We start from the raw sequence: 11,077 nt of genomic DNA on the forward strand, positions 1-11,077 counted from the left end.
AGACAGGATCCAAGCAGTTTCCTCGCGGTCCGCTCGGAGCCTGATGCAGGGCTTGAACCGGAACTGCGAGACCATGACCAGAGCTAAAGTCCAATGTTTCACTGACTGAGCCGCCCAGGAACCCCTGGGCATTACTACTTTTAGAGCATTGCTGTAGACAACCCACCTTGTTTATCCTCTCCCTGTTCAAAGCCATCTAGGACTCTCGGAAGGTAGTTCTGGGGTTTCCGTGCCCCCTAGTGGACAAGGACAAGAACTTAATATACTCTCCTAAATAGCGCTCCTTCCAGGCTTCAGGACGCATAAAATAAGCAAAATATTAAGAGTAAATAAAATAAATAATAAAATGATTTCGTGAATTTGGGGATGGTTCACATTGCCTGCTCAATGTTTTGATTCTCTTAGTAGTATAGTGTTGTTATGCCCAGAATTCGTGATCCCCAAAGACCACCAGGGAGCTGAGTCCGATGCAAAAGCAAAGAGCCTTTATTCGAGCTAGCTTGAGCTCAATCCCCTACCTGCACCGACGAAGCGGTGAGATACTGGGGAGAGAGAGAGAGTTTCAAAAGCACAGAGGTTTTATTGGGGTCTAGGGGCAGTTGGTGAGGTAATGGCTGTGGCCTCAGCCGATTGGCTGGGGAAGGGTTGTGGCCTCAGCCGATTGGCTGGGGAAGGGTCGGAGTCCTGTTACGCAGGTTGCCGGGCATGTTTTGATCGGGAAGTTACTCAAGGTGGAGGAGGACAGAACAAGATGGAGTCGGCTGAGGTAGGTCCGACTTTCGGTCTTTCGGTGTCAGGAAAGTTTATAAAATTGCTTGCCTCTCCCCACTACTCCCCCCATAAGTGTCTCCACCCTATCGTCTTACATACATCCCCTTTCCAGTCAGATGAATTTGTCTCCAAGAGCAGATCTGAATCGCATCACGAAAGGACAGTTCTACACAGCTCCACATCCCTCTGGTGCTCATGGAAAAAAAAGAAAGAAAGAAAGGACAGTCCACTTATTAGACAAGGACTCTTAGGCTTGTCTCTTCTACTTCCTTGTTCCTGTTCTTGGGGAATAACCTCATTGTCAAGACACATCACAGAACCTAAATGACATCATCTGAATCCCCACTGGAGTTGTCTAAGAGTCTGGAGAATTTAATGTTCCACCTCCAGCTGGTTGGAGCTTCTGGACAGAAGGCTTTGAATAGAACAGATTTGTTTGACAATACTTTATTCTCCAGGTTTGCAAAAGCCACCCTTCCATTGGTCAGTCTTTGGGGCATTTTGACGGGACTCTGAGTTTTTCTGAATGGAGCATCATTTAAAAAAAAAAAAAGCCTACAACCTCATTTAGAGAATCTTGAAGAAATACAAAATGGACCCAATGTCAATGGTTTACTTTAAGCCATATGCTTCCCAAAACTCCAGGAAGGGAGAATGAGTCTGGTGCTAACCTTGCTGACTACAGAGTGAGCCCCTGAATTTAACAAATGAGGGAGCAGGTGTAACTGGGCCTCTTGTCTTCAGCAGTTGCCTGCTCCAGGTTGATGGATTATCTGTCCACGGTGTTCTGCTACAGCCCCAGGAACTGGTAAGTGACAGTCACTTAGACAAAAACAAGTCTGTGTCCGATGTGGCACAGACTGCAACCGTTTCAAAGCTATACACGAAATAATTTCAGGAGTGAAGATCTCGGGCAGTGTTTGTATATGTATTTGGGAAGATTCACTGACCTGGCTTGTCACCATGCGTGATTCACAGTAGGATATCAAAAATATTTGCAGAGTTGGGGCACCTGGGTGGCTCAGTCAGGTAGGTGTCCAATTTTTGATTTGGGCTCAGGTCATGATCTCACGGTTCGTGGGATCGAGCCTCCTGTCGGACTCTGTGCTGACAGTGTGGAGCCTGCTTGGGATTTTCTCTCTCCCTCTCCTTCCCTGCCCCTCCCCCACTCATGCTTTTTTCTCTCTCTCTCTCTCTCTCTCTCTCTCAATAAATAAATAAATAAATAAATAAATAAATAAATAAACATTTAAAAAGGCTTTAAAAATATTTGTAGAGTGACTAAGAAGGAGAGGTGGGGGTTGGGGTGGGGAGGGGTTACAGACTCTCAGACTACGAGACGCCTTAAAGAATGTCTAACCCAGCAGATTTCAGAGTGCTCTGTGAACCTGGCGGATTTTAAAGAGCTGTCGTATGTTTCATTCCAATTTCATTTTTAAAATCTATTTTCACTTGTGATTAAAAGTGCTATTAAAATGCCTACTTGAAATTATTGATGCACTCAAATGCATGAGCTGATGCTGTTTGGTTAGCTGGTGGTTTGGGATTTGTTTTGTCTTTGATGACCTCAGATTAAAACCTGCTCTGACCCAGTTGAAGAGTACTCTGAGTTGGTTAGGCAGTTATTGAAAACAAGTGAAGGAAGGCAAAAGAGAAAAAACAAACAAACGAAAACCAAGCAAACAAAAGGAAAGAAAGAAAGAAAAAGACTAGTAGTTGCAAACACGTATGTGTACGTCAGGATTTTTGTGATATAGGGCAACCAAAAATAAATACACAGATAGCCTTGTTTGATGACTTTGTATTAATCCGACATGCAATTGATGTGTTTATGTACATGAAGTTACACTGCATTTTCGCATTTTTCTATAATAGAGTTCTAAGGGCAAAATTGGGTGTGGCTAACAAATAATTAGAAAAATCTCCAAGCCAACCCCCTCATTTTTTTTTCAACGTTTTTTTTTTTGTTTATTTATTTATTTATTTATTTATTTTTGGGACAGAGAGAGACAGAGCATGAACGGGGGAGGGGCAGAGAGAGAGGGAGACACAGAATCGGAAACAGGCTCCAGGCTCTGAGCCATCAGCCCAGAGCCTGACGCGGGGCTCGAACTCACGGACCGCGAGATCGTGACCTGGCTGAAGTCGGACGCTTAACCGACTGTGCCACCCAGGCGCCCCAACCAACCCCCTTATTTTACAGAAGAGGAAACTGAGTCACAGGGTAGTGACAACCCCGCCCTGGTCACTCACTACTATCTGTAGCCAAGCCAGCACTTGCACTTAAGATTTACTTCTTGCAAATCATCCCTATTTTTTTTCCTCTTAAATGTAGTCTAGTTTTGTATGGGTCCTCTTGCTGGCAAATGAATCCAGTTATCTAACATGAATTTTCTTTGGTTGGGGGCAGGAAAAAATGTTACCAAACAGCCTTGAGTGTGTTTTTGAATTAACCCATAGAGGCTGAAAGGACCATGGTTAGGAGCACAAAGCCACTGACTCATTGCAACATTGGGAAAGAGGTTTGCAGCTGCAGCAAAACCACAGGTCTATTGTCTGGCCTCTGCGCCCCTGCAGAGAGAAGGCTTCCCCAGTGCTTGTGCTGAAAGCCTTTTTGTAGTTCCCAGCTGAGTCTGTCAGTGTGGTTTTGTTGGGCGCTCTCTGACAGGGTGAAGGGAGGAACCTGCAAGAACACGTACTTAATCCCTCCACCCCCCAGCCCACTCTTTCCCTCCTTCAGAATCACCCCTGGGCTGAGATCACAGAGGTGGAAACTGAGGCTGAGAGAAGAGGGGTTCCCTAGATCACAGAGGCACCTGTGGGCAAGGCAGGGCTGAGAGCAGATGGCTAGCCTTGTCCTGCAGCCTGTCTTCCATCTCAAATGGGGCCTCCACACACGCTCTGATGCGGCTTTTCAGAAAGGACGGCAGCTGGGGGGAATCTCATCAGGTCCCAGACGGGCGATGGTGGTTTCTATAGGCATAGATTTCGTGTTTCTAATGGCAGGTAGTGGCAAGTTGGACTTTCCTTTGTGTGTTTACCCTATTCATTCTGCAGACTGTTGTTATAGCCGGGCCGCCCTGTCTTCTCCTTTCCTCTCCTGATCCCTCCGGAACCGTCTAAACCCCATTGTTTGGCCCTCTCGTCCTGTATGAAATCTTGTTCTCACCTTTTCCTTACATTCCAGTCCTTCCTATGCTCTCAGATGACTCACCGTGCTGACCTCTTACTGATCTCACTGGCTCCCACTGATCCCATCTGTGCGTCACTGGCCATGATCCTAATTGGCACCATGAGCAATGCCCACGCACGGGCAGAAAGAGCCCACAGGTCCTTATGAGGATGAAGAAAAGAGCCAACCTGCAAGCCACACACAGTTGTGCAACAGGCTAGCTCTGCCAGTCCCCTGCTCAGAACACAGTATCTGTATACTCCCTACTGGCTGGGGTTAGAGCCGTTCGTAACTGGGCCCCAGTCTTTCCAGTCGTCAGTCTCACTAGATTTTTTGTATCTGTGCCCCCCACCAAATGTTACTGGAACCAGCCTTGCTATGCTCCACCTTTGTGTCTTTGCTTCGGACTGATCTGTTATGTTCATTACGTAAGGAGGCCATTAGACGGAGGTGGCTCTAAGGCCTTGGCAGCCTATGTAAGCAAAGCCAAACCTAAGCCTGTAAACAAAAGCCTCCTAACTAAGAAATCAAAACCTAAGTACAACCAGCCATAAACAGACAACGAGGCTTCTCTACATAAGGCAACCACTTAAGCTACAGCGTATTGATAATTTCCTTGCTTTGCTTCCTGCACCTTCTCCATAAAAACCTTGTGCCCCTTGGTGGAGCACCTCTAGCCACTTCTGGCTCGGCACTACTTGATTCTAATCAATGTTTGTGCAAATAAAAATGAAAAATGTTGACATGTCCCAGTTTACCTTTTAACAGTTCCTTCAGCTTGGAAGGCTTTTCTGCCTTATATCTGCCTGTCAAAATTCTTCTGAACTCCTAGGCTCAGTGAAACGTCACCTTCTCCAAAGAGCTTGCTCCCGGGCCTAGATGTGGTTACTCCTTCCGTCCCTCGCCAGAGCATCACATGAGGTCATGTGGGTGGGCACGAGGACCGGGCTGCACACATCCTGACATCACCGGGACCCCAGGCAAAATATGGAAGGTCTAGGCCTCGGTCTCCTCCTGTGCGTGAGGAGGAGGAGCCTTATGTGTGAGGAGCAGAAGAATTAATCCACATGAAGGGCTTTGAAAAGTGCTCAACAATTAGAAAGCATTTAGTAAATATCGATTTGACTGTTTCATTAAATAGGCTGCTTTTGTTAAATGGGCAATGAAGAAGGTACTTTATTTCTCTAACTGTTCCTACAAAGCCACTCCACAGATTCGTGGCTGTCTGCCCCTCTGAGGAAGCGCCAGGCAGGTCCCATCATGTTTCTGGTTACTTTTCAATACCAAAAGTCCAATCCAAAGTGTGATAATCAAACAATTCTTGGGTATCAGTCGAATCGTCAACGTCCTAAATGTCTACTACCTTGAAGGGTCCCCTTGTCCTACCTTTCGCTAGCTGGACAATCTGCTACGGGCACAGGACATGCCTGGTCCCCCCGTGTCACTACTGTTCACTGGCCGGTGCCGTGTGCGGGGCAGTGGGTCAGTCTTCTGGGGCTGCCATGATAAAATGCCACAGAATGGGGGGCTTACACAACAGAAATCTATTGGCTCACTGTTCTGGAAGCTCAAAGTCCAAGATGGAAGTGCTAGTGGATTTAGTTTTTCCTAAGGCCTCTCTCCTTGACTTGCAGATGCCTGCCTTCTCTCTGTGTCCTCACACGATCTTTTCCTCTGTGCACGTGCACCCCAGTGACTCTTGTGCATTCAGATGTGCTCTTCTCATAAAGACACCAGTTGTATTAGATTTGGACCCACCCCTAGTGGTCTTATTTACCTTAATTAGCCCTTTAAGGCTCTTATCTCCAAATACAGTCCCATTCCGACATTCTGGGAGTTAGGACCTCAACATACGAATTTCAGAAGAACACAATTCATCCCACAACAGGCAAGAAGGAAAGGTATGGGGACAAGAAAGGTCTTTCTTGCATGGACAGTTGCGTCGGGCTTTGGTGGTCTCAGCACGTGGCAGATGTCCAGACTGGACTCTTTCTGTCGTGGACAGTCATGCATGGTCCTCACAGATCTCTCATAGGACCTTCCACTAGAGATCCATTTAAGCAGCCATGTCTCTGCCCTAGCTGGCTGCTTCCAACTCCCCACTCAGTCCCCTGGGCTTTGGGTGTCTGTCCCACTGTCGAGTCCAGGCAGGCCTTTTGGAGGAGTTCTGTTTTACAATGCTGTCTGATCCTCCCAGGACTGCACGCATTGCCCTGTCATTGATGGATACACAGCTTGCTCCCAATGCAACCATTGTTCTCCCTCCTGCCCCCTCCAACCGGACCTGAAAGATGGATGTCTCAGGCGGGTGTGACACAAAACCTGATGTCCTCTAGACCTCCGGGGACATATGCCAGGCACATATTCTCTGGTGACTTTCCCTTTCAGTCCTCCATATAAGTACCCCAGACTTCGTCAACCTCAACCCTCAGTAGATATTTGCTAAGGTGAATTTGAGCATGGTATGTGCAGAGTTTCACTCTGCTACCTCTCTGCACAAGCAGGGTCAGGTCCAGGGGTTGGTTACTTTCTCTCAAATCTGGTCTGCAGAGTTGACATTTGTCATCCTTGCTGAGGTATATCACAGAGAGGGCATACAGGGAGAAAGCAGCAAAGGAGGGCATTTTCTAGGAAGTAGCAACATTTATTATCTTGATTTGCTTTGGAAGTTATTTTAGAGAGGCATATATTACCAGCTGGTTCCAGAGTATGCTTTGCTGATGTGGCAGGATACTTATTTAAGAGTTGTAAATTTATGTTTTATTTCTTCTGTAAGAAACAGGTGGTACTTCTTTGCTTAAAGGAAGGTTTACAGCAGATTGCAAGCAGACATTGCCTGCAAACCATCTCCTCGTAGATTTGTTTTTCAAATGCCTAAATCCATTGAGGGGAAGGGGCTTGAGAGAGAAAGAACCTCTGAGGGAAGCCTGAAGGTCAGGGTGGGTTTCAAGACCAGCTTAGGACAACCAGAAGTGCTGGGGTCATGAGAGTAACAGATATTCATGTGCTGGTTCCTGACAGTGTCTTGGGGATGTGAAAGGAACTCAGAGGGATGGGCTTCGTGGGGCATCAGAAAGACTTAGCCAGGTTCCTCACTCCCCATCCTCCCAAAGACACTTTTCTTTCAAATGCGGCACAAACAATACCACAGTGGGCCAGACAGGGTCATGGGAGCTGGCACAAAGGACATCTCAGTGATTCTCAGTGTGGACAGATGACCAATGATGGTAGGGGCCCCCCAGTATGTTGGTGGAACCCAAAACCCTGGTCCTTTGCCTTCTTCTGGGGTTGAGTAGAACAGGGTGCAGCTCCAAGAAGAAGTTTAATTTTCCTTGGATCTTGAAGCAGTACATAGGCTGAGTTATAGAAAATGCAGACTTTTAGTATTTCTCACATCCTAGAGTTTGGGGACTGAGATTCACTTCCATTGTATTATTTCAGAAAAGAGATTTATTTGGTCTTGAGTTTTTTCCCCAAGATATCCAGCTTGGTCAAGGAGCAGAGGATTTCTAGCAACATGGACACGGTCACCATCTAGTGGTTATACAACATAATAGTATTTGTCTACAGACCGAAGAGAAGCTCAATATTCTGTATTTTGCTCGTCTCTGGAGAAATTCAAAATAGGAGAAAGATAGTACATAAAATAATAAAGATGGGAAAGATTACCTATTCCACAAACAGGGTTTCTAACGAGGTCGAAAACTGGAGAGGTGAAACAATAGAGTAGCATTATAATTCTAGGGTCTCCCAGCCCCTCTAGAAATTACAAGCATTTAAATAAATGTGTTAGTAAGTTTACAGAGTAAGGAAAATATATATAATGAAATCATCATGATTATCAAGTAATTCCCCAACCCCGTTCCTATAATTTCCAGGCAAGAATTGCTGTAACTTGCATGGGGAAGGGCAGTGCAGGCGTGTGGAATGAACATTGTGTTAAAAGTCCATGCTTATGTTCTGGTGTTTCCCAACATCCATTCTCCACTTCTTTAGAAATATATCCCCTGATTTTTAGCTGTCAAATTAAATTGCAGAATAAAGAATAAAGATCGAATTTCCCAGCCTTTCCTGCTGGTGGGAGACTAGAACTTTGTTCTATTCTTATCTGTAACTGGGTCTGAGTAGCTGGAAACGTGAGCATGATGGCTGAAGCTCAAGGAACCATTCTGAATGGAGAAGCGGAAGAATTTGTTGAAGATGGCAGACCATTAAGAGAGAAGTTTCCGGGGGTCTTTGATAATTAATGAGCTGCCATGCCAACCCTATACTGTTTATCTCCAGACTTACTTTACATGAAAGACAAATACATTCCTATCTTGTTTAATGTAGCATCTGATACCTGGAAATGGCTTTTTGAACATCGCAGAAAGTAAATTATTAGTAATGATTTATTGGAAGTGGTAAAGAAGAAGGCAGTGAGGATTCAGACACTGCCAACTGAAAACATGAGATCTCTGTTACTCAGCAAAATGTTAGTTAAAGGTCACCCGCTGTGCTCTGAAAGGCTGTAGAGCAAACTGAGGCTGCAACTTTCATTAAAAATTTTCTGCCAGACCATGGAAGACAGTACATTGTCAGAAATCAGCTGAAGAAAGCTGTCTTCATACCCACACGTGGTTTCAGAGGCTATAAAGTAGACCTCCATTCAGTTAAGCCATTTTGAGCTGGTTTCAGAGTATAGAAACTAGGAAATCAAACAACCATTAAAACAAAGTCTAGAAGAGTTGTGATGGGCTCTTGGGTAATGGTGGCTGCTTGAGTCTGACGTCTCCACATATCCTTCCCCCAACCCATAAAGTCATCTTGGAGCACAAACGACATCACGCATGCTCCAAACCTGCAGCATCACTAGGAGACTATCCCAAACTCCAAATTGTAAACAAAGCATTAAGCACCTTATATCAACAGAGATATTGTGGGAGCATCTGTGGGGAGGTGAGCTGGGAGAAGGAAGTCTTGCCACCGTGGGGAAGGCATCAGCAAGGGCTGGGACAGGGAGGGTACCAAAGCCTCAGAGGAGATGGTTTCTAGAGAAACAGATAAAGAAAGAAATGCCGGAGGAGGGAAGGAAAGCAATTAGAGGCATGAGGATTGGAACAGAAGTAAAACTATGTTTTTATGTAGCTGACGTGATAATATAACTGGAAACTCTAAATAATAATGCTTAGAGCAATGCAAAAAACTGCAAGAATCTAGCACTGTGGCAGGATGTACAATTAACACGTGCAAAACCAATCGCCTTGAAGGGCGTATCACCTCTGCCATATTATTCTTTTCCCAAACCCATAACCCGAGTCTGGGTGCAAGAAAAATATTAGACAAATCCAAATTGAGGGGCATTCAGCAAAATGCCTGACTAGTACTCCCCAAAACTGTCATGGTCATGAAATATCAGGAAAGATAAAAAAAAATTGTCACAGACTGGAGGAGACTAAGGAAACAGGACTACTAAGGGTACCGTCGTATTCTGGGCAGGATCCCAGAACAGAAGGGACATTAGGGGAAAAGCTAGTGATATCCAAATAAAGTCTGATTTTGGCAGCAGTGTAGAAATGCTGGTTTTTTAGTTTAGACAAACATAACATGGTAATTGTGAGATGTTCACCCTGGGGAAACTGGGTATGGTGTAACTTTTCCATAAAGCTAAAACTACTCTAAAACTAAAAGTGTATTACAAAGAATAAATGGCCTTCATATACCCAAATAATAACCAGTTAGAAGAGAACCCCTAGGAACAATAACTGCAAAAAAATTAAATACTTAAGAATAAATAATCAGAAATGTGCCGAATCCAAATGAAGAAAACAATAAAAATTCTCAAAAGGACACAAAATTAGCCTCAAACCCATGTAAAGATATCCCCGTTCTTGAATGGAAGGATTCAACATGATCCCCACAAGTAGATCTATAAATTTATCTCAATCCCAATAAGAAATCTCGACAGGCTTTTGTTATGAGGCTAGACAAGTTGATAGTGATGTTCACATGGGGGGGGGGGGGGAAGTGCAAGAATAGCCAGAAAACACTGAAAAAGAAAAGGTACGGTGGGGGTGGGGGTGGGGACGTCTACAAGACATTAAAACACCTAGTCCAGCTTCTATAATTGAAACTGTGGTACTGGTACATGCATGGACAAACCAGTGAAATAGGACAGAGGCCAGAAACAGACACGAATACATGCGGAAATTGTGTAAATGATACGGGCATCACCTACAATCACCGGCTGGCACAAAGATGGAACTTCGACAGTATCTCTTGAGCAAACTTTGCTGGGATGGGCCTTACTCAGTAAAGTGGGCGTATGGCATTGTGGGAAGGGAAGAGAACCAGATGGGTGGCATAGTGACTTCACTATCTACCAATTTCCCAGCAGATCCCTTGATCCAGCTCATCTTCCTTCCCGTCAACCAGGAAGTGGGAGTGATATACCCAAGTGACTTCCTGCCCACAGGAATTGCTGATTTCCGGTGAAAAAGCATCTCTGAGATGAGCAGAGCTGTGGGAAAATAAGGGATTATGGAGCAGGTTCAACTCAGCACAAATTCGAGTGGAGCTTAACGGTGCTTGCTTTCTTCTCTAGGGCCTTCGTGACATTGCCCAAGCTTCTCTGGGTTGGAATTTGCTAGCCGAGTGAGAAATGGAGGAAAACAATCTCAAGTGAATGCTAATGGGTCTGGGGAGTGGGAGGGGGGAGGTTTTAACATTTTCTTATCCATTCCTCCTTTCATTTACTCATTTTTAAATTAGAGTTCCGGTCCTCTGGGTCACAAAAATTTGGGAAAATGCCTCCCATATATGGACCTTACATGAAGATGCTGAAGGTCAGCTATGGGGTAACCTGACCAGGACAATGAGTTGCGGCACATTGTCTGAAATGTTTAGGCAGACTGTGGCCTCTCTCTTTGCGCTGGTCTTCACGTGACCCCTGCAAGGAAACATCTGCACAGGATACTCTGTTGGCGAAGGTCAGCTGCAGATCCGTAGCAGTGCAAGGCCCGAGGAATCTTGAGGTTAAAGGAAAGTTTTAAGAGCAAGTCTCTCTTAATACAGACAAGGCAATCTTTCCAGCGGGAGTACGGCTGAGATAGGAATTGGAGAAAGGTTTCACTCAACGAAAGAGAACTTGGTCAG

General features: G+C 45.2%; 1 long non-coding RNA gene across 1 annotated transcript; it reads left to right on the forward strand.

The window, feature by feature from the left end:
* The first annotated feature begins 715 nt into the window (after window positions 1-715).
* LOC123380327 lies at window positions 716-9,903 on the forward strand. The gene is made up of 3 exons (XR_006585921.1): window positions 716-766; window positions 1,519-1,579; window positions 3,959-9,903. It is a non-coding gene; the product is annotated as an uncharacterized LOC123380327 (long non-coding RNA).
* Window positions 9,904-11,077: the final 1,174 nt, after the last annotated feature.

The sequence above is a fragment of the Felis catus genome, chromosome A1 (genome assembly GCF_018350175.1).
Source record: "Felis catus isolate Fca126 chromosome A1, F.catus_Fca126_mat1.0, whole genome shotgun sequence".
Taxonomy (NCBI): domain Eukaryota; kingdom Metazoa; phylum Chordata; class Mammalia; order Carnivora; family Felidae; genus Felis; species Felis catus.